The following is a 27087-nucleotide window of genomic DNA, read 5'->3' as shown; positions in this document are numbered from 1 at the left end:
AAAAAAAAAGTATTGATTTTAAAAACTAATAACTTAAAACTGCCACACACAAAATAAATGGTCCGCAAAACATTCTCCTTTCCTTCTGAAGGGTTTACGATGCATTGTTATCGTTAACCAGTCTTTTGCTGTTAAACTTAAATGGCCAGTTGAGACCGTTCTTCCACCACTGATTAAGACTGGGGTGGCAGGTATTGGGGATAATATTCCTTTAGCCTTCTGAGCTTTCTGGGCGGACTTGGTGACCTTGCCAGCTCCAGCTGCCTTCTTGTCCACTGCTTTGATGACACCCACAGCAACCGTCCGTCTCATGTCACGAGCAGCAAAGCGGCCCAGAGGAGGATAGTCAGAGAGGCTCTCAACACACATGGGTTTGCCAGGAACCGTATCAATGATGGCAGCATCACCAGATTTCAAGAATTTGGGGCCATCTTCCAGCTTTTTCCCAGAACGACGATCAATCTTCTCCTTCAGCTCAGCGAACTTGCAAGCAGTGTGAGCTGTGTGACAACCCAGCACAGGTGCGTAGCCAGCACTGCTTTGGCCTGGATGGTTCAAGATAATCACCTGAGCTGTGAAGCCAGCTGCTTCCATCGGTGGGTCATTTTTGCTGTCACCAGCCACATTGCCACGACAAACATCTTTGACAGACACGTTCTTGACCTTGAAGCCCACATTGTCCCCAGGAAGGGCTTCACTCAAAGCCTCATGGTGCATTTCAGCAGACTTCAGTTGTCACGTTGACTGGGGCAAAGGTGACCACCGTGCCAGGTTTGAGAACACCAGTCTCCACTCGACCCACAGGGACAGCGCCAATACCACCAATTTTGTAGACGTCCTGGAGGGGCAAACGCAAGGGCTTGTCAGTTGGGCGAATTGGTGGCAGGATGCAATCCAGAGCTTCAAACAGTGTGGTTGGTTCCAGTGGCACTGCCATCTTTTCGGGTGACTCTCCATCCCTTGAACCACGGCATGTTAGCACTTGACTCCAGCATGTTTTCACCATTCCAGCCAGAAACTGGCACAAGTGCTACTGTGTCGGGTTGTAGCCAATTTTCTTAATGTAGGTGCTGACTTCCTTAACAGTTTCCTCGTGTCTCTTCCGGCTGTAGGGTGGCTCGGTGGAATCCACTTTGTTAACTCCAACAATTAGTTGTTTCACACCCAGAGTGTAGGCCACAAGGGCATGCTCACGGGTCTGCCCATTCTCGGAAATACCTGCTTCAAATCCACCAACACCAGCAGCAACAATCAGGACAGCCCAGTCAGCCTGGGATGTGCCTGTAATCATGTTTTTGATGAAGTCTCTGTGTCCTGGGGCATCAGTGATGGTCACATAGTGCTTGCTGGTCTCAGATTTCCAGAGGGAGATATCAATGGTGATACCTTGCTCACGTTCAGCTTTCAGTTTGTCCAGGACCCAGGCATACTTGAAGGAGCCCTTGCCCATCTCGGCAGCCTCCTTCTCGAACTTTTCAATGGTTCTCTTGTCGATCCCACCACATTTGTAGATCAGATGGCCGGTAGTGGTAGACTTCCCCGAATCTACGTGTCCGATGACAGCGATGTTGATGTGGCTCTTCTCCTTTCCCGTTTTTGCTTAGGTTTAGCGGTGGTTTTCACGACACCTGTGTCCTGGTGGGAAACCCGTTGCGAAAAAGCACAAATTGAGTCTTCATATTGCTGTTAGTGAATTGGACCAGCCCTGAGGATTGAGGGTGGGAAGCACAGTGAAAATGCGATAGGACTGGCCAAACGACACAGACCTGCTGTAGTATTTGACCAGTAAATTGGGTTCCCTGGTTGCTGTGGAGCTCAAGAGGGGTTCCTGAGGGTAAGGATAATCTTTCCTAAACTAATTTTAGCCACAGAAGAGGCAGCAGGTTGTCTACACAGAAAGGCTTAGACCCAGTGGGAAAACATACAGACCATGACTAAAACATATTTATATCCATGAGATGGGGGAAATTGAATTAAATCCATCTCCCAAACCTCCAGTGGTCCATTGGGCAATTTACAGTGTTCCAGAGCACTGCAAACAGGTTTTCCTGAATTATATTTTGGGCAGGTGTGGCAAGCGGAGTAGGCGCTTTTTGTGGCCTCATTGATATCTCCTCACCAGTACTGATTCGTAAGCATTATCATTTTATCTGCAGACCAGTGACTTAATGCATATACAGTAGTCAGTAATGGGAATTTTAGAGTCCCTGGCTAGGCTGGATTGTTATTTGGCCCAAACCAGAGTTCTCCCTTTTTATCAAATGAACAGTTACTAGATTTCCAATCTTGTGTTTCCTTTTCTGGAGCCAATTCTTGGGCTTCTCTAACCAATTTCTCTAGGTTATTATTTGGGGCAACATCCCTTTGGACATGACAGAGGTTTGATTTTTCGTTCCTTTGAGGGCAACATTCTTGGCGGAAATGTCAGCAATGTGGTTTCCTTTAGCTTCCAGGGAGTCAAGTTTGGAATACCCAGGGACCTTAATAACAGCTAAAGTTGCTGGCAAGAGTGTGGCATCTAATAAATCCTGGACGTAAGAGCCATTTTAAATTTTAGTCCCGTTAGAAATAAAGAGACCTTGCTGTTTCCATAGCATTAAGTCATGAGCTACTCCAAAGGCATATCTATTGTCTGCAGTTTTGCCCTTTGCTGAAATGCAGGCCCAAGTAAGATCATGTAATTCAGCCTGTTGGGCCGAGGTGGCCAAAGGCAAAGGTGCCACCTTGATGACTTTAAAAGGAGTTGCAACTGCAGATCCAGCACAATATTTAACATTTTCTTTCTTCAAGAACCATTGGTAAGCCATGAAAACGCAGCACTGGTGACAGGAGTTTCCTGTAAATCGTCGTGAGGAGGCAAAGGGTGATCTGGCAGAGTCAGTCATGAGGAGTGTTGTCCCTAGAGAAGGGAAGAAGGCGGCAGGGTTAAGGGTATCACAGTGAGAAAGAGTTATGTGAGGCGTGATTGCCATGAGGATTTCATAGGAAGTGAGATGACTGGCTGAAGTGTGTTGAGTGTGATGAGAATCCAGGAGGGCTCTACTGCATGGGGTACAAAATTGGTGAGAGGGGATCCCATGACTACCTCTTTGGTGGCCTTAAGTAAAAGGAAAGTGGCTCTGAGGTAAGGAGGGGTATCCTCATACCATAGTATCTATCTGCTGACTGTAGTACCTTATGGGGCGATGGTGATCCCCATGTTTTTGGGTGACTACTCCGAGAGTACTTGTCTCCTTCTCCAATGTAAGGAGGAAAAGGGGAAGTTGATAATTAGGATGTCCAAGGGCAGGAGGATTTATCAAGCTCTCCTTTAAGGTATTAAAAGCTGGGTCATCCAGATATTCCCAGGTAGTAAGGGTCAGGTTTGCTGTTCTTTAGTAAGGCATATAGAGGCTGGGCCATGAGAGAAAAGTTCAGAATCCAGCTCTAACAATCACTAGCCAACCCAAGAAAACCTCATAATTGACTTTGGTTTGGGGCTTTGGGAAGTTCAGGATGCTGTGAAGCTTATCTGGGTCTAGGTGCCCAGCCCTTTTTCCATGATCATGTGCCCAAAATAATGAACTTGGGTTTGAACAAACAGCCGTTTCTCCTTAGAAACTGTATGTCCCTTTGAGGCTAAAAGCTTCTATAGGTGGGTGCTGTCTTCCTGAAAAAAGACCTGGGAAGGGGAGCAGAGAAGCAAGCCGTCTACATATTGTCATAAAGTGGAGCCTCCAGAACATTTTATCTCATCTAAATCAGCTTTTAAGATTTGTGAGATGTAAGAAGGACTTTTGGTAAAATCCTGGGTCATTACTGTCCAGGTATATTGTTGTCCTTCCCAAATAAAGGCAAATAGGTATTGATTAGCATTATCTGTAGGGATGCTAAGGAAGGTGCTACGTAAATCACTCGCAGTGAGAAATTTGCTTTTGGTGGGCACGAAGCTAAAAGAGTGTGGGAATTGGGAACAATAGGGTGACAAGGGATGACAGTATAGTTTATGGCTTGGTGGGCTTGGACAAATCTCCATCCTTGGTCATTGGGTTTCTTTTCAGGTAAAATAGGGATGTTGCAGGGACTAGTGCACCAGCTAATGAGACCCTGGGTCTTATAATCATCTATTATTGGCTTAGTGCCCTGGAGGGCCTCTTTATTTATGGGGTGTTGGTTAATTCCAGGGAGAGGCTTTGAGGGATCTATTTGCATCTTAATAGGAGGATTCTGCCGATATAAGTTGAGGATTTTGCCCATAAGGAGGGTGGCAGCTGATCTTATAGGGACAAATGATTAGTTTCCTTAGAATTAGCTCCAGTGCCATCAGAGATGGAGCAAATAAAAGATGTTGAAGGGTCATTTGATTCTCTCAGTAGGTGGCTGTTTTGGTTGCTGCTATCAAATTCTAGAATTAGTCTCCCTTTTTGGGAGAAAGAAATTCCAGCATGATATTTTTCTAAGAAATCTCAACCCAGTAAATGAATAGGGATGGAGGAACTAAGGAGCAAAGGGTGGGTATCTCTTAGAGGGCCTAAATCAAAGGGGATAGGTTTAGAAACAGGAACCTGAAGAGCTTTATTTGGGATCCCCACCATTTGAACCCTCTTAGTATTCTGAGGTAGGGGCTGTTTAATAACAGTGGGGTTGAGCACTGAGAGTGAGGCTGTGGTGTCAATAAGGTCATAGAGAGATTCATTCCCAATCTGGAGAGTGGTTTTTTCAAGCCGATTAAGAGGGAGGATTTGGAAGAGCCCCTGTAGTTCCTCAGAGCCCCATCATTGGGGGTTAGGAGGGCATTGGAAAGGCTGGTTAGAGGGCTGAAGGTGTCTGGAGCGTTAAGCTTGTAACAGTCTTCTTTCCAATGTCCTGGCTTTTTCCAATAATGGCAGAGACCGGGAGGGTTTGTTTTTGTTTCTTTAGAGACCTCCATTTGTTGGAGTTTAAAATTGAGGATTTTAGTGGTCTTCCTTTTAGTTGAATCGTACAGGGTGCAGGTGAGCCGGTTTGCTAAATTAACTAAATTTGGATGGATGTACTTCCCCATTCCATCCTCTTTGAACTAGAAGAGAAAGATCCTGGTTCAGCCCGTTAATGAACATAGAGTTAAAGGCTGCCTGAATGGATTCAACATCCAGAGACCAGAATTGTCCTTAAAAATAATTTGGAGTTGACTGTAATAATTGTGCAGAGGTTCATTTGTGTTTCTGAGTGCAAGTCTGAATCTTATTCCAATCACTAGGTTTTGGGAAAGCCCTAGAAGTTGCCAACTGGAGTTGCCTGGCGATTCCCTGAGTTTGATCATATAATAAAGCATAGGGTTTGTCTCCTGGTTGTACTTCTAGGGACTCTTCTGGATTTTCCCAGTTAGCAGTTTTTATCCAGTGTTTGGCTTGACCTTCACTGACAAGCATGTGAGCTAGCTGATATAAGTCAGAGAAACCAGGCTGATAAGCTTGAATGTCCATATTAAATTCCTCAGCAAATCTGTGGGATCCTCAGTTACTTTGGGAAAATCTGACTATAGCTTGTAGTTCAGCTTTAGTCCAGGGAACATAAGAAATTAGGGGTTTAGCATTTGGATCCTCAGAGGGCCTGATTTAAAGAGGCAGGTTTTAATAGGTTCAGGGGAGGAGAAAGTGGGGAGAAGTTCAGAGGAAAAGGGAAGTTCAGCAAAAGGATTAAAAGGAGGAGATGGGGACAGTGCAGAAGGGAAAGAGGAAGCTGACACCAGGTGGGACCTTGGCACAAGATGGCTGCAGTGTACCTGGAGACATAGAGGATGAGAGAGGGAAAAAAGAGACCTCAGAAGCTTTTTGGTTTTTTCCAATTGTCTATTTGCCTCAGTTAATTTAGAAATGGTATTTTGTAAAGAGGCGATTTTAGAGTCTTGAATGAATTTGGAAGCCTCCAGGAGCCAATTAAAATAGGCATCCCATTCAGTCTGTTTAATTTTAGAGCCATGATCTTCTAATTTAGTTCTGAGAAAAACAAATTTAGGGAGGTCAAAAGTTCCCCATAAATGCCACTGGAGTTCTAAATTGTTTTTGGTCAAATTGATCCATTTAGTTAAAATGTACATAAGGAGGGACCATAGTTTTTAAACATAAAACCAGCTGGGGTCCCGAAAGTGGGACACTCCCGAGATAATTTAGCCGAGTTGGATCCAACTGCTCAAAACTCAGAAGTTTAGAAAACAGAAGAATACTCACCAGAAAGGGCAATGCCTTCATAAAAACAAAAACAGTTCCCAAATAAAGTCAGAGAGCTTGACCAAAGGAAGGGAGTTTGGATCCAAGGGAAGGCTTACTGAACTCAGAAGAAAAAGATAACTCACAGGAGGAGAGAGTGCAAGCGGCTCAAGTGCGTACCTCACACAGTTCTGGGAGTCATTAGTTTGTTGTTGGGGAACGGTGTTGGCACCTTCAGATCCCACTTCTGACACCATGAAATGTCAACCTTAAAAATAAAATAGCAGGACTTCCCTCGTGGCACAGTGGTTAAGAATCTGCCTGTCAATGCAGGGGACACGGGTTCAAGCCCTGGTCTGGGAAGATCCCACATGCCGTGGAGCGACTAAGCCCATGCATCATAACTACTGAGCCTGCGCTCTAGAGCCCGTGAGCCACGACTGCTGAAGCCCGCGTGCCTAGAGCCCATGCTCTGCAACAAGACAAGCCACCGCAATGAGAAGCTCACGCACCGCAACGAAGAGTAGCCCCCCGCTCGCCGCAACTAGAGAAAGCCCACGCACAGCAATGAAGACCCAACACAGCCAAATAAATAAAATAAATAAATTTATTTTAAAAAACAAATCCTATTAAAAAGATGAAATAGCTAGTTATTTTACCAGCAAAATTAGTTTACTTGAGCATAGCAGAGGAATTGCAATCAGGACAAGCAAACTGTGTCAAGCCATAGGCAAGCCTGGAGAACAAAGAGGACCGTCCTTTTATAGAGGAAAGGAGGAAGTTGGGAGGGGCTGTTTTAAATGAAAGTTCTTTGGAGTAGAGCGGGAGTTCAGGGTGGTGGTGGCTTCTCACTGGCTGAGTGTGGTGGTTTCTCATTGGCTGGGCTGTTGCTAGGCGAAGAAAAAGTCTTTCTTCCTCCTGCACGGGTGTGTAAAGTAAGCTTCTTCCTCTTGGGGAATGCAGGGTACACTTTTTCCTACTGAGGTGCGCCAGTGGCAGAGTGGTAGTGCGTGAGAGCTCCCCCTTCAGAGCTTTCTGACTCCATTTTAAATGAGGTTTCCTTTATTTCTTTTCGCAGTAGCAATAAGGTAGGAAGGTATACACACATACATATTTATAAAGTATGTATAAAAGTACATGTCAGTTAAAAGTGCATTTTCAGGTGTGTCGCAACAACCTCGTGAGTTACTACCATCCCCATTTCACAGTGAAAGAAACCAAGACTTAAAAATGTTATACGATTTGCCCAAGTTTATACACTAATAGGTGGTCCAGTTAGGGTTCAGACCCAATGTGTGTGACTTTAAAGCTCATGTTCTTTATCAATGTACATGTGTAAGTGTCTCTTTTTTAACCGGAGACCAACTTTGTCCCAGAAGTTCAGATACAGAATAAAAGAAAAAGGAACGAAGAGTGTGAAAATGGAAATGGTTGTGTGAATGGCAAAACTGGATCATCGTGAATACCAGGGATTTATTTTATTGTACATGTGCTTTAGGAGTAGAGAGTTAGTCCTCAGACTCTGGTGCTCAGCCTGTATTGGATTCAGAGCATGAAATACAGCATTTCAGTGCAGTTGCATCCCCCCTCCCCGCCTCCCCAGCTGAAGACCACCTTATGGGTGAATTACTTCATGGTGTGGTCCTTTAGATATCTTGGTAGCTAAGAAGGAACTCCCAGAGTTATAATATGTTCAAACACCAGATGAGCCACCCAGGATGTCTGTGAGACTTCATTCTTAAGAATCTCCAGATTGAGACGGCCATCTATTTGTTCTGAAGAGCTGAGCCATTTACCTCTTAAGATTTCCGACAGTCCTGTGATTTTGCAAAACACGCACAGGTTTCAAGTTGATTTCACCCGAAGCCATTCACCTCTCAAGATCGCTGACAGTTCCACGATTTTGCAAAACACGCACAAATTTTGAGTACATTTCACCTGAAGTGGAACCCTACTTTGTAGTTGTTTTATAAGCAAGGTGCTAGCAGAACACCCAGGTGTCTCTGGGACCCCTTAGACTACGTTAGAATCCTTCTTAGGCACTTGGTATTTCTGCTTCATAGGACTTCTTACAATCGTGGTTCATTGTGTGATTATTTGTTTAATGCCTGTCTCCCATGCTAGACTATGAACTCTCGGTGGACAGGGACGGTGTCTGTTCTCAGTGCTGCACCTTACCTGCAGTGCTTGAAACCCCATGACTAGCAAATAGTTGACGCTCAGTATTTATTGAGGCAGGAATAAATGAATGGAATCTGACAGAAGACTAGGCACATGCAACCATGTAGCGGATTTAGTCTTGATTTATGCCACAGAGATTCCCATTCTTAGTTTTTAAGCACAGACCTAGTTCAATACCTCTTTCATGACCTAACAGCTCTGGGGGTTTTATGTGACGGAGGGCAAATCTGTTTGCTTGGTGATTACAAGAGGACAGATACAATATTTACTAGCCTTAGCAACTCCTGAGCAAATGTGGTCCCTGGAGAAGGGCACATGATAATGAAGCAGGGAAACCCAGCCGTTATCTCGAAGCAAAGCCACACAGGCGTCAAGGCCGTGACTCACGTTCCTGTGGTCAGGAGCCCTGGAGTTTTCAAGGATAATTTATGGTGACACGGATGAGACAGAGTTCATTTAAATACTGTAACCGCTGAAGTATTCTGAATTGGAAAAGTCAGCGCATGGTGGAGTAAATACCTTGTTGACCCCTTTTCACTCTCCGATTCACCATTGTTTCAAGTAGTTACTCTAAAATACTTGAGTCCTAATGTGACCCAGGAGAGAAGAACTGACCACGGCTGCTTAATGCGCGTTCAGATTTGGTTTCTGAACACGGAGCACACGCTCATCCTCACTCAGCTCATTGTTCTTTGATCGGTTAAATGATGCTATAAATGGAGGACTGTGATAGCAAAAAATAAATGTTTTATACAGTGCTAGAAAAAGCTTTAGGGGAAAATTTTAGCAAAAGAACAGATTCTTTCTTGTTTCTATAGAAACCAGTAGCTATGAGGAGTGAGGTGTTCTTTCATGTGTACATGGTAGTAAGGCCAGCTCAGCAGTCCCCAGCACACACTGGAGGGCTAGTTAAAGACCCACTATCAGCGGGGGAGCCTCTGTCTGTGTCCCTTTGATCTCACTGGCAGTGGGGGACATCTTGCTGGAAATCCCGGCTTCCCCATGGGCTGAGTAGGGCTGCGGTCCACAGTCGCTGAGCATCATAGAGCCAGAAAGGCTCTGAACAGGAATCTCTTGTTGAAAGAGGAAGAAAAAGGTAAACATAAGGAAAGCTCTCATGTCGGCTGTCAACACGCCTTTCAGTGTGCTCCTTGCCATCGAGCAGTAAATGTCCTGGTCGTGTCCTGACCAGATTACTGGTAAACTGGCCAAAGCAGGCATTTGAGCTGTGGGTGGTAGGATAATTTGTTGCCCTTGCAATTTGTCTACTTCTATAAAATCTTTTTTTTTTCAAATGAAATTAGGATGAAATGCCTCCTTTTTGGTTTCATTTGTAAAGCTGTTACCTTCTTGACAAGTGAATGTTGAGGCAGACTTAAATCAAATTCCAAGGCAAATACTTTTCTAAAGCCTAATCAATACTACAGCTTTAAAATGATTTCTCCAGTCTTTTAAATGAAGTTTAGGTCAAATGTAATGACAGGATGAAGCAGGCGCATTTCGCTTCAATCTGACATGTCCCAGAAGCTAAGAGGAATATCTAGTAACTGACAAAAGGGTTTTCCTTTTGTTTGACATTTACTTTGTATGTAAACAATCCAGTATATTGGCATGTCAATGTATTAGTTGGTGGTGGTCCAAAACATGATGTGAATTCAGATAGTATTTCTTTCTGCTCACAAATACACACTCTTGATCAACAAGAGAACATTTATTGCAGTCTTGCCTTGCAGTTGGCAGAACAGAATGAATCATTTTGAAATATAAACTTCCTCAGATCTAAAATATATCACTGGAAAACACAAGACATAGGGGGCAGTGGATTACGAAATAAAAAGAACGTATTTAGGAGTGTATAGGTCATAAACATAATAGATGGTCACTAATAAAATACTGGGACAAATGTACAAGACTACGTTCGGTGAGCAGGTGTTGAAAGCTGGATAACTTCCTTGAAGCTGTACTTTGGAAGCAGCATTTGGCAATGTGGAAGGGTATGAAGTGGCCTCTTACGGGCTGTGTGACCTCAGGTAAGTCACTTCCCCTCTCTGAACTTCAGTTTCCTCACCTACGAAATGGTAATAATACAAATGATGGTGATGGTGATGATGACGAGGGGGAGGAGAAGGGTGTCTCCCTCGTAGGGTTCTGTAAGGTTTAAGAGAATTCTAGAAAGCTCTGCACAGAGGAGGTACACAATATGTGTCATGCTCCTTTCCCCCTTCCCCAAAAGTAACCAGATTAGTACTGAGCATTTCTTTCTTACCAAGCTTTCAGCCATCATCTTTCTGCTGTTAAATGAGAACTCAGGTTTTGCTAAAATATACTTTGGCAGAAAAGTAAACGAACTTTCCTAAATGGGAGATATACATGGAATGAGAAATACCCTGTATTTTCTAGACACATTTTACTTTAGCTTCTTTTCCCCTGGGAGTAAAGTGAGGGTGCAAAATGTCTCGAGTCCTTTTATGAATTTGAGATTTAAAATCCTTAGATTTGCTATGAGAGACCCAGAGCTTTTCTGGAGACCTGTGTGTGTGTTTGACCTGTGTGGGGCTGCCACCAGTGTTCAGAAGCTCTTCTTATTCATGCATGGGTCTTCGTTGCCTAGCACACATAATAAGGGCTCAATAAACGTGCGTCTAATGAATAAATGACAATATCATGACATAAAGTTAAACATGTAATGCTTACCAAACAAGTCTCAATAAATTTGCTTCAGTGATTTTTTTTCTCCCACACCGTCGTGTGTAATATCAGCCCACAGGCAGTGTATGCAAAAGGGATAAGTGTAGGTAAAATGGAAAGAATCCTTGCCTCTATTTAACTGGCCTCATTAATTTATACCAATACCGACTTGATTGATTGTATTTGACTTAAGTTTGATTGGATCAGGATGCAGACTGTTTACAATTTCTACCAACCTGAAGTGCCTAGCGTACATTTGTGGCGATTTATAATCTCCAGACACTCATTATCACCATCATTTAGCCTGTTTTGAACCCCACTAGTTACACAGCATCACAATATCTACATGGTCAATAAGCTCATGATGCAATTTCATATCACCCAATAAGACATCCTCATTAGTTATGAAGAATGAGTTAGGGTGAGGAGGTGGTTATGATTTCTCCGCTGATTTCTTGACTTACTTAGTTCGCGAGCTCATCAGTTCGACCCAGACAACCGTTACTCTCCCTTTGTTACACACCATACACGCAGCCAGAATGAGACTTGAAGTTTCGTACCGTTTAGTAAAGTAGAAATGTGCATCTTCAGAGAAGAAATGTGGGACGTACACTATGTATTTGTTCCTTTTCATTTCAAAGACGTGACTGCTGACTCTGCTGATGCCGAGCGGACTTGGATGGCCACTGTAGGACACGACAACCCTTCCACCTGAGATACCAAAAGTTCTCCTTCTGCACGGTGCCTAGAGTTGTGTATTAGTTTCCTAAGGCTGCCGTGACAAAACACCACAAACTGTATTTGTGGCTTAGAACAACAGAAATGTTTTGTCTCCTGGTTCTGGAGGCTGGAAGTTTGAAGTCAAGGTGTTGGGTTGGCCACACTTCCTCTGAAGGCTCGAGGTAGGAGCTTCTGGTAGCCTCAGACGTTCCTTCACGCCAATCCTCTGTCTTTCACATAACCACCTTCTTCCTGTGTCATCACATGGATTTCCCCCTATGCATGCCTGTCTCTGTGTTCAAATTCCCATTTTTTTAAGGACACCTGTCATATCGGATTAGGGTCCACCCTAATGAACTCATCTTAACTTGATCACCTCTGTAAAGATCCTGTTTCCAGATATGGTCAGATTCTGAGGTACTGGAAGTTAGGAGTTGGACATATCTTTTTTTTTTTTTTCAGGGGCGGGGGAGACACAATTCAGCCCATGATAAGCTTTCATCCCCAAAGTTTATTTGCAGCTGTGCCTCTGATACTTGTGGTCCAGATGAAGCCTTAGATCCTAAAAGCAACTCCAAGCCCGTGGGCTACTTCATTGTTGCCTAGGTCCTACTGTTAGACCACTTGACCTGAGGCCTTGCTCCTGTGGGTCTTTAAAGATGGACATGATTACCATGCCTGAGTAGCTACTGCAGCATTGCGTTCCGAATATGCTAGAACTCAGATTTGTCACGGATTCGGCCTGGATTGCCCTCTACCCTGCCCCCCACTGCAGTTAAGTCTAAGCTTAACTAGATTTGAATGATATCAAGAAAATTTAAACTTTTGGACAAATTTAGTTTAAATGGGAAACCGGATGGCAGGAGCTGTCTTGGAGTGTAAAGTAAAAGGTAGTATTGATTAGAGAGAGCATTTCTAGAAGTCTCACAGCTATACTGCATTCCCGCGGGAAAAGCTGCTAACCCAAATCCTCCTGGCCAAATAATACCAATTTTTTTAAAAAAGCACTGAGTTTACTTGCTCAAAAGCAGGCATTCACAATGCAACGTGATCATTTTAAAGCTACTAAAAAGCTTTCTGGGAAGTTTGAGGAGGTCCATTGTCCTAAGGACAGATGGACACTTGATGAAGTATTTACGGTCCAGTCTAGCTAAGGATCAGCACGGGTCAGAGGGTCAGTGGTAGGAGGAGTAATATCTCTAGGTCCATCTACATATAGGAAGCACTTTTAGAAACTATGAAAAAATACTATTCAGCCTGAGGCATTAGCGATTATTTTAATTAAAAAATTGATAGGGAGCTTCAAACAACATCATCAAGAAAGTGAAAAGATCTTGCAGAGTGGGAGAGAATATTTGCAAATCACGTATCTGATAAGGTACTAGTATCCAGAATATATAAAGAACAGATACAACTCAATAATCAAAAGAAAAAAGACCCAAGTAAAAATGAGCAAAACCTCTGAATAGACGTTTTTCCAAAAAAAGATACACAAAGGACCAATAAACACATGAAAAGATGTTCAACATCCTTAGCCATCAGGGAAATGCAAATCAAAGTCACAATGAGATACCACTTCACACACTCTAGGATGGCTGTACTGTAAAAGGTAGACACTAAAAAGTGTTGCTGAGGATGCGGAGATATTGGAATCCACATCCATTGCTGATAGGAGTGTAAATGGTGCAGCTACTGTGGAAAAGTTAGGCAGTTCCTCCAGAAGTTAAACATAGAGTTACCATATGACCCAGCAATCCCACTCCTAGGTATATATCAAAGAGAATTGATAACACATGTGCACGCAAAACTTTGCAAGCAAATGTTCGTAGCAGCATTATTCACAATAGCCCCAAACTGGAAACAACCCAGATGTCCATCAACGGATGAAAGGATATACAAAATATTGTTTTATCCATACAATGGGATATTATCCAGCCACAAAAGTGAATGAAGTATTGATACATACTGCACCATGGATGAACCTTGAAAACGTTATGCTAGAGAAGACAGACCCAAAGGGTCATAAATTATAGTTTCCTTTATATAAAATAACCAGAATAGGCAAATCCGTAGAGTGGTTACCAGGAGTTGGGGGAAGGGCAGAATGGAGAGTGACTGCTAATAGGTACAGGATTTCTTTTGGGGGGCGGTAGTGGAATGTTCTAGAACTAGATAGCGGTGTTGATTGCACATCTCTGTGACTATACAAGAACCACTGAAGTCCATACTTTAAAATGGTGAATTGTATTTTTATGAACTATATCTCAGTAAAGCTGTTACCAAAAAAAGTTTCACTTGCTGGCTTTACCATTCATTGGTGTTTCATTGAAACAGTAGCTAGATCCATTGTTTACAACTTAGCCCAACGCAATTTTTTTTCCAGGGAGGAGTATTTTATCACTGGCATTTAGAATTGCTGTTGCACAGTGATAATAAATAGCAGACAGACTGAAAAATTTGTTAGGGAAATCACAATGGAACACATTAATCAGTCTAGTTAGGTAGGAGTCACGGAGCTTCCGGAAGAAAGATACACAGAAGGGTTTCAGCGTTGTGCCAGCGAGTAGCGACAGTCAACACTCAGTGGTTTGCCGGCTCTCCAGTTGGATGATCAGCCATTTAGCCTCCTCCAGGCCTCTGGGACCCTGATCCCCAGCACCTCCACTAGAGGGGGAGCAAGCGAGATAAAGGCGGCTCGCAATGAGTGCAGTGAGTGAAGAGCCTGGGGGAAAAGACTGTGGAATGGAAAGGAACTTGAAATTCTGGGCTAGCCTATAGCTTCTCATGCATGTGTCTGAAATGCAAGCCGATAGCAGGCTTGTGCTCTTTAAAATGGTGATAAAGACAAAATTTTTGTCCCCAAGAATGACCTGGAAATTAGAATCTGTTTGAATTAAACATCAGGGTTATTATGAGTTACATTAAAAAAAAAAAAGCATGTGGGGAGGAAGCTTTCCATCTCTCTTATTTCCAAACATGGGGACTGTTAGTGTTTTTTGCAGTCCTGGAAACAAGTTCAGGTTCAATAATGTCGAGATTTGCAATTTTATCCTCTGGAAAGTGAAACTAAAAGGTGCCAAACGGAATATTTTGTGTATTTGAGGGGAAATAAAAGTCATAATTTAACAAGAAAATCAGTATCAGCTGTCACATTCTGATCTGACAATTGAAACTAAAAATATTTGGCAAATTTTCATTTCATAGAATCCAAACTGAAAAGCTTAGAGCTGGATTTTTCCCTCTTGGCATCGCGTACTCTGCCTTGATAAGGAGGAGACAAAGGATAAGCCAACAGTCTTTTAAGAGAGTAAATATAGAGGTTATATCAGAAGGATAGAGGAGATTTAGCCCAATCTATATTTCCCACAGCAGCGTCGGGATTTATGATGACCTGAATCACCCAAAGAAAGGATAAATTGTGTTCAGTAAGGATTTCGCAGCAACTGGAGTTTTATCATTGTCTGAGTCCTGAAAATGGGTAACCTATGTCTATAGTGTCCTGGTGGCTCGTGAAAATATTCAGTGATCTGAAACCGCTTGTTCGTTCTCCACAGTATATCTTTAATTCTCACCATACATGAACCTGATTTTCTGATATGCAGATTACTTCCGGCCCTCCCACCCTGGTGACAAAGGGGAGTGTTAGGGCTTTGTGAATGGAGCTGACTGAATAGCCCTAGAAGTGTTGGTGTTGACAAAGCCAAAGTTAGGCAGCGGCACAACAGACTGAGCCAGGACCACAGCTCTGGGTTTGGTTGCTTTGATCCTAGTCAGTGACCTGGAAATCGCTCTTAATAATAGGAGCGCAGGGATTCGTTCTGTAGCCGGGCAACTTGTTTATTCTTGTTTGGGTCAAACTGTTCATGGAAGGGGATGTGACTGAGGACGTTGCGTCTTGGGCAGGGGATAGTGGGCTGAATTGGCGGTGCTTCGTGAAGTTGACCGAACAATTCAGTGCTAGGTGGCTTTGGCCTTAGCCTTTACTCGCCTGTTAATATCTAATAATAACTATGATTTGCTGGTACTGGACCATGCTTTTTACTTACCTTGTTATTTAAGCCTCAGCAGAAAGCTAAGAAGTACCCATTATTATTTCCACCTTAGAGATGATGAAACAGGGTCTCAGAAGTCCTTGTGGATAGTACCATTACCTGCCTCTGTTGGGATGTTGTGCAGATTAATGAATACATTCATAGTGCTGGTGGACTGGTGTGTGTGTGTGTGTGTGTGTGTGTGTGTGTGTGTGTGCGCGCGCGCGCCTGGTAGCTGAACACCGTGCCTGGGACACGAGAAGGACACGAGGACCCTCAGTAAATGAGAGCCATACTTCTTTTGTCTTGAACAGCACTGAGTATTTTGCCTAACAGGTTCAATAGATAGTAGTTGAATTGAATTAAAATCTCACTAAATAGATTTTGCAAGTTGGCTTTCCTTCTGTAATTAGCTTTCTGACAATTGGAGTGGTAATTGGTTGATGGAAAGAATAATTAATAATAAAGGCTGTTTATTTGTGGGGTAAGCATTTATCACAGTTTTCACTCCTTTCCATCAGCATTTAATTCACGAAAAGGCTCATAAGTTAACTATAGAGAAATTATATTACTAAATATTGAATGGTAATTACAATACATGATATGTTTTCCCTTTAATTAGCAAATAGACTGTTCATTATGTTTTAGATAATTGTTACATATCATTTGATTTTATTTCTTTATCACTGGTGACAGGTGATTACATTTCCACAGGGTATAATTTTTTATCACATTATTTTGAAATTTGATTGCAAGATTATGCAGTACAGAATTCAGTGTATTCAAATCACCCTGATTTCTCTCATGTTCTTTGCTTCTGGAAAATTTGCACTTCTTTTCTCCTCCCTGTATGCGCATGATAGAAAAGAATTCAGTATTAATGAAGCTGAGTAATTGTATAAATCTCTCCAAATCGTAGACCTTGGAACTTGAACTTGGGAACTTCGTCTCGTGTCCCATTGCAATAGCCATCTCTTTGAAAATCAGTCTCTTTTGCTAATGAAGACAAAGAATTATATAATATATAGTAATATAAAATGATATATGATAGTACAGTGTCATATAAGCATTACACAGTGCTATAATGTAATGGAATATACAACGATACTATAATAAATGCAAGTGAAAATAAATGCAAATGTTGTGTCTGAGCATCTGTGACCCCTGAAGGAGCTCAAGAGCATATAGAGATGGCTGCTAGCCTCTCCCCCCCGCCCCCCATCTTTGAGTAATTGGGCTGATAACACCCCTCATTGCCCTGCTACAGGATTGGCACCGTGAGTTTAGCTTTGACAGGAAATCAGTAGCGGTGTGCGTGTTGCTTGAATACACTCAGACCTCCCTGCCTCTGCTTTGATAATGTTATTTATAATGAAGGCAAGATCACAGGCTGCACAAATTATGGTTATTGTGGTATTCAGGCATCGGCGGATGTGGCACCCAGATGCCTAGTCACAATTTGTCTTATTAACTTGATTATCTGATTTCCTCTGAGTCCCGCAGTGTCGAAATGGCAGCCTTTGGGGGGAAAGTTTCATAGGAATTAGCACTGTTCTATGCAAGGCAACCAACTTAGTTGAAAATAAGATCCTATCAGAGGAATGAGCAGAGGCTACAATTTTAAGGTCTTACAGAGATTGTTGAGATATTAAATGTGAAGCAAAACTCTTTCATTTGCTCATTTCATTTTGTTCCAAGGAGTTTAAATAATACTGCTTAAATGCTATCAGGACGATGTCAGGACTTCAAGGGAATAACTTTCCTATTTAGATTTGGTCATGCAGTCTGTTTAACAGCTATTCCCTTTCTAATGGCATGTTGCGGTTCCCAGCATTCCTTAGGGCATGCAGGGAGAATGGCATGGACCTCTTGAATAATTAATATGGTTTTCAGAGCAGTAGTCATGGAAACCCAAGCAGTGTCACATATTTGGATTATAAGAATTAGGCACATTTTGAGTATAACATTTAACCAAAAGGGGTGGCTAACCCCCAAAGACAAAAGCATTTTCCCCAATTCCCCCAGCACAATGAAATGAATACGGGTCTGTTTATTTATTTGTTTTGAAGCGTGTGAAACTAATCCATGCTTCGTAATACATATTTTTATATCTTTGTGTTTGAATTGCTTAATTGGTTTCCTTCCCTCTATATTTGGATCCTCTGTTTAGTTGAGATGTTTTCACATGCAAGCTTCTGTTTTCATACTTTCTGTAGTTCTGTTCATGATCACAGGTTATTACTTTTTTATTAAAGAGAAAATGTAGAACTCAATTTACAATAAAACAGCATAGACCACTCACTGTGTTGAGTACCTCTAAGGTGTCACATACTTTCTAACGCTGCCCCAAACCTCTGGTGATATTAGGATGTAGGATTTTCAAGTATTAGACAATTGCTATTCACTAAAAAGACTACAGTTTTCCCATGAAGTTTCCAGACCTGTTCTGTCAGATCAGTTGTACGGCTCTTTTATTTGTCTCAAAAAGTGTCTCTTCAGAATCAATATCGTCATTACCTTGAATTGTGTGTGTGTGTGTGTGTGTGTGTGTGTGTGTGTGTGTGTAAGAAGTCAACCAGGCAAGAGCAAAAAGCTATCATCCAGTTTTCAGTAATAGTGTACGTGTAAAGAATAAGAATAAATGGAAGTTATTTATAGAGTGTAAACCCTCAGGTTTATTCCACAAACAGCTTCAGTGTCTAAGACTCCCAAGCCTCTGCTTTACTCGACTGATGAAGGAAGTGATTAGCAAGACCATTAACCAAGACTAGGAGATTAAAAAGGATTAAGGAAAGCAAAGACCTATTTTTGTTGCTACTTCTAGTTTTCTGCTTGCTCTTTAAAATGGACTTTCTCCCAGAAATGTGCCGTCGCATGGAAGCCCACACGTGTGGACTATTTGGTTCTGTGCTCCCTCATGCCAAGTACCCCTGAGTGGGGTCCTCTTCGGAGTCCCCGATTCTCCTCTTGTCTTCCGGTGATCCTTTCTCTCGGGTGAATCCGCCCAGCCATATTGTCTTTCCTCCAAACGTCCCGACAGCAATGCCACAGTGTTTCACTTGTATTAGGTCCCACCTACTTTGCACCTCTCAGGCTGTGCCTGGGCTTTAATTAGGATTCCGACTGCATTGCTGGGCCAGCTTCCATCCATCTGTTGATAAGTTGCAGCTCCTCTGCGATTCTTTTTGGAATTATCAGACAAACGCTGTGCGGAGGCTACAGCAAAAGCCCCCGGTCCTTTCTCTGGTCCCTCAGTCAGTGCATTATCTTACTGTTTTTACTTAGTCATGTGTTGCACTTACTGTAGCTCTTGGCCTTTAATTCTTTTCTGTGAACTGATCCAGTCAGAACATTCTAAATACCTCTAATTCCAAGTGCCCTTTCTTGTCTCATTTTGTTCATGGTTTTCGAATTTGGAAATTTGCAGTTGTGTTTATGAAGTTTACCTGCTTGCAAGGGCTTGTTGACATTCCCCTATACCTCTGCCGTATCCCTAAGGCCATCTCTTTCCATCCCCCGGGCTGTCCTTCCCCTCCTTCGTTGTTTCTTAAAGACCCAGCTGTCATTCACAGTGGCTTCCCAGCAGCCTCCCTCTCCCCCATCACTTTTTCTAGCTTCTTCCTACTGATCTGGGCAGGTGACATTTGAGGGTCATCTATTCCCTTTCGTGGAACCCACCCCTCCCAGACAGAACCAGATGCCCTTGAGCAGACCGTGCCCAGCACCGGTAGGTGTGTTCCGCACATCCGCTTTCATGCTTGCCCTCGCCACCCTGAAACTGCAAGGTTCTTAAGGACGAGGATCTTATCTTCTTTCTTTTTCTCTCCCTGGCCCTTTGGGCAGTGCCCAGCACAGAGGAGGTGCCCCACAAATATTCTAGCACTGTTGGTTCCATTTCGAATGCTGTAAAGATTGTCAAGCTGCTTTGTTTTATGACCTTGGATAATTTTTGCGACCTCTAGATGTGTCTATTTGGGGAAAAGAAAACCACATCGTGGGACACCATATTCGTCACCTAGGCAGCACTCTGTAAGACAAAGATTTGAATACAGACTGTGAAACATACTGTTTTTTAAAATGGAGCGATTTTGAAATTTCTCACTTTAGTATGCATGTTCATTGAAGGGAATAAAAGGTATCTGGTGACGTAAGTGTTATTAGAATCTGACCTCTTAGGCAAGCGTTTTAGAAAGGTACCTCTCTCCCACAAAAATGGCCACTGTCACCTTAATTAATTACAAATGAAAAGATTCCCCTGGAGAGGGGCTCCAGTGGCTCCCCCGAAAGGACACCTTTTCCCAGAGGCTGTGCTTGAGCGCTTTCGGAGCTGCAGACTTTGTTTCCAGGCTGGAGCCATGCCTTGCCAGAGCGGTAGCTGAGCTGTTTTGAAGCATCAGACACCAGGGCCCTTGTAAACTTATGGAAAATGTGTCTCTGATCAGGAATGCAGCTGCAGACACAAAGAGCAATTTGAAATAAAAATGTTTTTGTTGTGACAATTAAGCACCACTGTTAGTCGCCATGTGCTGAAGTGAAAACCCAAGTTTGTCTGTTATTGATGGCTGAAATGGCTGGATATAGCCTCCGTATTTGTTACCAGATTGTCTCCGATATATTTTGTCTGTAAATAACATTGGAGTCGTACACAAATCTATATGGAGCTAAATGTTACCTGAGATGCACGTGCACAGTTTTCTCTGAGTTCAGTGCAAGGCCAAGCACAATTTAGTTCAAGGAATAACAGGCTTTTATCAACAACATGTATATCACAGCCACACGTGTTTGGAAAAATAAAGTGATTGTTGTCATTTGCCATCGTAAAAAGAGAGTTGTCTGTAGTGATATATTTAAATGATACCGTTAGTCATTTATGCCCCCAATATAAATGCTGTTTCATGTTTGTTTTATTAAATATAATAGTATAGCAGGAATCTTTCGATGCACAGAGACCTACATGAAAACTGGACTAAATAAAACTAAAGAGCAATCAGGGCATGCAGCGCGTGGAAACCAAGTTAAAGATAGTTTTATGTTTTGTGACCGTGCCTGGAAAGCTTGTCGTGAAACTACCAGCTGGGCTTTATTGCATTCAGTCTGCAAGGTAGTCGAATAACCACGATACGATATGAATATTTCTTTCGAGTAAATATTGTGAGATGCTATGAATGACAAGCAGGAGGGACAGGATTCGGCGTGGGGTTCTAGTCCGCTGGGAGGGACAAGGAGAAGATGGGCAGCATTTCTTTTGCAGTTACATTAAGCTACTTTCCTTTGGGCCCTTCATCTCTAGCATGTATTTTAGGGATAACATGTGGCTTTTAAAATTTTCCAGTGCTAAGCTGGGTCACTGCTATCTCCTCGCCTGCCAAGTAGTTGTTTGCTCAGAGACTGCAATCTGAGTCAGACATGCTTTGCTGCTTATAACCAAGGTACGGCTATGGAACCAACACTTACGTTACTTCTCCAAAAAGGGCCAGGTTGGCCTGGGTGAACTTGCCCATTTATACCCAGTGTCTTTGTTCCCAGTGCCTCCTAATTGCCAGATGGCTGCTGCTGGTTACGAGTCAGTGAGGCCTGTGTTTATCACACTGAACTCGGCTCCTAGGAGTCTCAGCTTCTGGGGGGGCTTATCCTTGGAACACGCCCATCCACTTCTTGTGAAAGAATCCCCACAGAAAAAAATCCAGGTCATTGGATATTTCTTTTAAGGTAAAAATTGTTCAAATAAAATGAAAATGTAATTTTCTTGTTCTTTAAAATCATGCTTTAACCGAGTTGTGGAAAGGCCAGCACAATTTTTTTAAGGAAATTATTTGAAGTTAGTCGCTTTGTTGAAGGAATAAGCTTTTAACAGCTATATTTTTTTTAAAAAAAAGAACAACTAAGATCAGTGGGTTAAAATTAAACAATTTTAATTCTTAATGTAAGTAACAAAGAGCAACTTTACACTACTATTAAAGTTCATTTTTTTCTTTTAACGTTTTATTTTTATATGCTTTCAGACATACAGAAGAGTTGCAGGAATTGTGCAAAAAGTTCCCATATACCTGTCACCCAGCTTCCCCCAATGTTATCATTTTACCACATTTGCTTTCTCCTTCCCTCTCTGTCTTTGTCTCTGTCGTCTCTCTATCTATGCACTTTTTTTTTTTTCTGAATTGGGAGTGAGTTACAGACATGGTACTCTTCACCCCTAAATAGTTGAATGTATATTTCCTGAAAAGAAAGCCATATTCTCTTACATAAGCACAGGCTGTTACAGTCAGGAGGTTAACGTTGGTATAATACTATTCTGTAATCTAGAGATAGTCAGGTTTTATCAATTTTCCCAATAATGTCCTTTTATAGTAATAGAAATTTCAGGATCATGTGTTGCATGCAGTCTTTAGTCTTCTTTAGTCTGGAAACATTTCTTAGTCTGTCTTTGTTATTTCATGACCTTCATATTTTTGAAGATTACAGGTTGGTTAGTTTTCAGAGTGTCCTTCATGTTGGGTTTGTCTGTTTTCCTGTGATTAGATTCAGATTATGTACTATTGGCAGTTGTATCAGAGAAGTGAGGTTTTCTTCTTCTCAGCGCATCATATCAGGAGGTACATACTGTTGATTTGTCCCATTACTGGTGATGTTAACTTTGAGCACCAGGTTAAGGTGGCACCTGTCCTGTAAAGTGAGTACTTTCCCCTTTGTAATTAATAAGTATCTTGTGGGGAGGTACTTTCAGTCTATGTGAATTATCTCGCTCCTCATCAAAGCTTCACCCACTACCCAATTGAAAAATGAGCAGAGCGGGGCTTCCCTGGTGGCGCAGTGGTTGAGAGTCTGCCTGCCGATGCAGGGCACACGGGTTCGTGCCCCGGTCCGGGAGGATCCCACGTGCCGCGGAGCGGCTGGGCCCGTGAGCCATGGCCGCTGAGCCTGCGCGTCCGGAGCCTGTGCTCCGCAATGGGAGAGGCCACAACAGTGAGAGGCCCGCGTACCGCAAAAAAAAAAAAAAAAAGGGCAGAGCATGCGAATAGACATTTCATCAAAGAAGATATATAAATGGCCAATAAATACATGAAAAGGTGCTCAACATCATTCGTCATCAGGGAAATGCAAATCAAAACCACAGTGAGATCCCACTTTACACCCACTGGGATGACTATAACCCAAAAGACATCCAATTACAAGTGTTGACGAGGAAGTAGAGAAACTGGAATCCTCATACATTGCTTGTGAGAATATAAAGTGCCGTAGCCGCTGTGGAAAAAAGTTTGGTGGTTCCTCAAAAAGTTAAATGCAGAATTACCATATGATCCAGAAATTGTACTCCTAGGAATATATCCAAGAGAATTGAAAACATACGTCCACACAAACAGTTGTACACAAGCATCACTCGTAATAGCCAAAAAGTGGAAACAAGCTAAATGTCCATCAATTCATGAATGGATAAACAAAATATGCTCTATCTATAAAATGGAATATGATTTAGCCTTAAAAAGAAATGGAATTCTAATACATGCTACAACACGGATGAACCTTGAAAACGTCATGCTAAGTGAGAGGAGCCAGTCATAAACAACAACATATTGTATGATTCCATTTATATGAAATGTCCAGAATACACAAGTCCAAAGAGAGAGAAATTACATTTGTGGTTGTCAGGAGCTGAGGGAGGGGGAATGGGGAGCAACTGCGTAATGGGTACAGGGTTTTCCTCGGAGTAATAAACATGTGCTGCAATTGGTGGTGACGGTTGCACAATCTTGTGAATATATTAAAATCCACAGACTTAGCATTTGTTGATGATTCATTGATGATTCCATGGAATCAGTCATTACGGTAGATGCCAAATGGTGATTTTTAAAATTCCATAATTCCTTTGATATTTCTGTTGGCTTTCTACAGTGAAGACAAATTTTCTTCTCTTCCCTTTCCTCCCTCCCTCCCTCCTTCCCTCCCACCCTCCCTTCCTTCCTTCCTTTTTTTTTTTTTTTCCTGTTTTTCGGTGTGGATTCTCACGTTTCTCAATGGATTGCAATCCTTTATGATTATGTGTTTTGATGCTCGAATTTTCCCTGTTTGACCCGTGAGAGCCCCACTAAGGTGGTTCCTGTGTCCTTTTGACATGCCCCCATCATTCTTTAAGTCTTTCTTTACTTTATGCATAAAATACCCTGGTTCATCTTGTATTTTCTCTGTTCCAGCCCAGGAATCAGCTATTTTCCAAAGAAGACTTTTAGTGGAAAATGACATTTAAAAAACAAGACCTGGGCATTCCCTGGGCATTTTGCTGCTGGGATGCAATGGATTCGAAGCCCTCTTAGGAGATAGAGCTAAAACATACATGTGTACAGATATATACATACGTACATGCATGCATATATTCATACGTCTATCGTGTATTTCTGTATTTATCTATCGCTCATATAGACTTCAATACATATTCATATAGACTTCAATATATATGTATATATTATACACACGCACAGGCGCACACACGTTAAAAACCATGAGTTTGCACTCATTCCTCTAATTCCCATCTGACACCACGCAGTTCATTCTATCCTTTTCCCTTTCCATATTTATAACTCCCTTTTCTGATTTAAGGAAACCTTGATCCCATTACTTACCGTATATTAACTTATGTGCTCAGTTCTAGAATACACAGAGAGCAGTTCCAGAATTGCTAATCCATGGCACTATGAAAGGAAGCCTACTAAGTAACATACAGTATTTGCTTAGATTTCTTTTTGTGTTCAGCTTAAAGGTATATTCTGGAAAGACTGTATTCAAAAATTGCCTCCCCCCACCCGCCACCCCTTGCCCAGTGCAGTTATGTTATTTATTTGAAATACAGTTCAATTCATTTGTTTCTTTTGGAGTTTTTGAATTTATTTTTCTTCTTTTGAAATCATTGTGAAACATTAACATGGTTCCAAGTGTCAGAACTTTTTCACTTAAAAATATAATCCTGGATCTTACTCCACATCAGCTCATAGAGCTCATCCTCAGTTTAAAGCTTATTTTAATTAAACAGAGCCCTAGTAAAAGAATTTATTGCTTCTTTGCCTAAATAAGTCACTTTGTTTTTTTATTTTGAAACTTATTCTCAAATGCCAGTATCTGAGACACTGTTTAAAATGATGACAGGATAATACAGAGGAAACAATAGAATCCAAGAGAGAAAACTAGGAAAATGGCTGATGTAATAATTGAATAATCAAGGAAGGGATTGAAAACCTGAATTTTATTATGTCTGCTTACCAGCTGCAAAAGTGAGGCGCCAAGGTCAGCTTGACCTAGTTATGTGTCCCTGGGGTTAAATCAAATCATCACTTTTTTTTTTTTTTTACTGAGTTTCTACTTTGTGCCAAGTGCTCTTTAGGACATAAAAGAAACATGAGATGCAGACCCTGAACTTAAAGAGCATGAGATCTAATTGGAGAAAGAAGCCAAACATGAACAAAAAGCAAGTCAGATCTTTCAGAATTCAAGGAGATAGAGGCGCTGTTCCAGGATGTTAGATAATTATACGACAAATGGATTGTCCCAGCTTCCAAGGCAGTGGCGACTGCTCTGAGAGTTCAGAGCTGAAGAGCTCCGAGGACTGGCCTGGGAGGGGGATGTCCAAAGGATGAGATTTGAGGTGTTTTTGGAGAGCACACGGGTAGGTGAGGGGCAGGGGAAGCCGTTGCAGGAGGTGGGACAGAGAGTGGGTAGGGACAGAGGCAGTACATCCCAGTGGTTTTGAGGAGAGAGTGCTGGAGCCAGACTGCGTGAATTTCACCATTGGTTCTGCTATGTATTAGCGCTGCTGTTATGGTCAAGTCAGTTACCCTTCCAGGTGTCAGTTACCTTCATCTGTAAACGGGAAGGATAATGGTGTCTTTCACATAGAGATCTTGTGAAGCTTAAACGAGGTAATCCATGCCACATGTAGCACAGTGCCTGGCACATAATATGCTCTGCTCTCCATAATATTTGCTACTTACTGTGCAAAAGCACAAAGGTAGGGAAGCGCAGGGTATACCTTAAGAAAAGTGAATAAACCAGAATGTTCAAGACGGGAGCGGTGGGGAGTAGAGCCCGAAATATATGTCGAGACTCCACTGTGGAGGGGGCAGCACAGTATTTATATGGGACTGTGTGCTGGGCACTGTTCTATGTGGTTTACATATATCAATCTACTTACTCCTCTCACCAACGCTGTGAGGTAAGTATCACTAGTTTTCCCACTTTACAAATGAGGGCAAATTGAGCCACAGAGACGTTAAGTGATTTGCACAAGGTCACACAGCTTCTCTGTGGAGGATCCTAGGTATCAGATCAAGGAGTTTGAATTTATTCCGTAGGTAACGGAGAGCTGTTGGTGGCTTTTAATTAATGTATAGGTGTGAGGGGGGTTATTTATATGAACTGCCTTGAGTTAAATAATTGCTCGACCAGCCTCTGCTATTACATGGAGAGAGAAGGAGAGAGAAGGGGAGACAGGGAGAGAAAGAGAGAGAGAGAGAGAGAGAGAGAGAAAATGAGAGGGAGGTAAAGAGATATCAATTGATCAGTGGCTCCAGGGCAAAGCAGATGAATGAATAATGCCATTCATTGGTCACACGGTCACCTCCTTTAGCATGTATGGTGGTGCATAATGGAGAAAGTATCTCACTGAGACACAGTTACAACTGTGAGCACACCAAGAACTTAGTTTTGGTAGGTGTGCATTCAGATGAAGTGTATGATCTTAGAATACTTTTCAAACTTGAGAAAATATGCATGTTGTGATATAAGTGCTAGGTCAGCAAGCACACAGTGTTAACTAGCCTTGAATTATAGGGGTTTTGGGAGACTTGGAGAAACTTGAATTACCTCACTTCCGGGAGACGTTCGTTTTGGAAGTGGCAGTGCTTTAATTAGCAAAAGATGATCTCAGCCGACACCATGATGGAAATACTTTTTAAGCTTTTAGAATTTCAAGAGATTAATATTCCACATGTGTTCATTTTAGGTGACATTAGCTTTCTTTCTTCTTATAAGTATACATTATTTCAAGAGGATGATACTCAAATTGTTGAACTAGAGCGGTGATAAGTGTTTTAGTAAACCTATGGAAACACTTATGAATCTGCACTCTGTCAGTCTACAGATTAAGCAAATATATGCCCGGTTCATCTTTCCAGTGCAGTTTAAATATTTCAAACGAAGAAGTCTCCAGTGTTTGGAGAATGGGACAGAAACTGGACTAATAAGGGGTTCTCTTCTGCATACTTTTACATATTTCACTGGTGAGCAAAGGACTTTTTTATTATCAGTACTGCCAT

General features: G+C 42.1%; 1 protein-coding gene and 1 pseudogene across 4 annotated transcripts in view; one reads left to right on the top strand and one right to left on the bottom strand.

The window, feature by feature from the left end:
* Positions 1 to 27087, top strand: part of AFF2 (ALF transcription elongation factor 2) — a 499644-nt gene that overhangs the window by 66044 nt on the left and 406513 nt on the right. The window lies entirely within an intron of this gene.
* Positions 1 to 27087, bottom strand: part of LOC132594513 (elongation factor 1-alpha 1-like) — a 153677-nt pseudogene that overhangs the window by 65838 nt on the left and 60752 nt on the right.

The sequence above is a fragment of the Globicephala melas genome, chromosome X (assembly GCF_963455315.2).
Source record: "Globicephala melas chromosome X, mGloMel1.2, whole genome shotgun sequence".
Classification (NCBI taxonomy): domain Eukaryota; kingdom Metazoa; phylum Chordata; class Mammalia; order Artiodactyla; family Delphinidae; genus Globicephala; species Globicephala melas.
The sequence above is the reverse complement of the archived record's forward strand: the minus strand, read 5'-3'. Positions and strand labels throughout refer to the sequence as shown.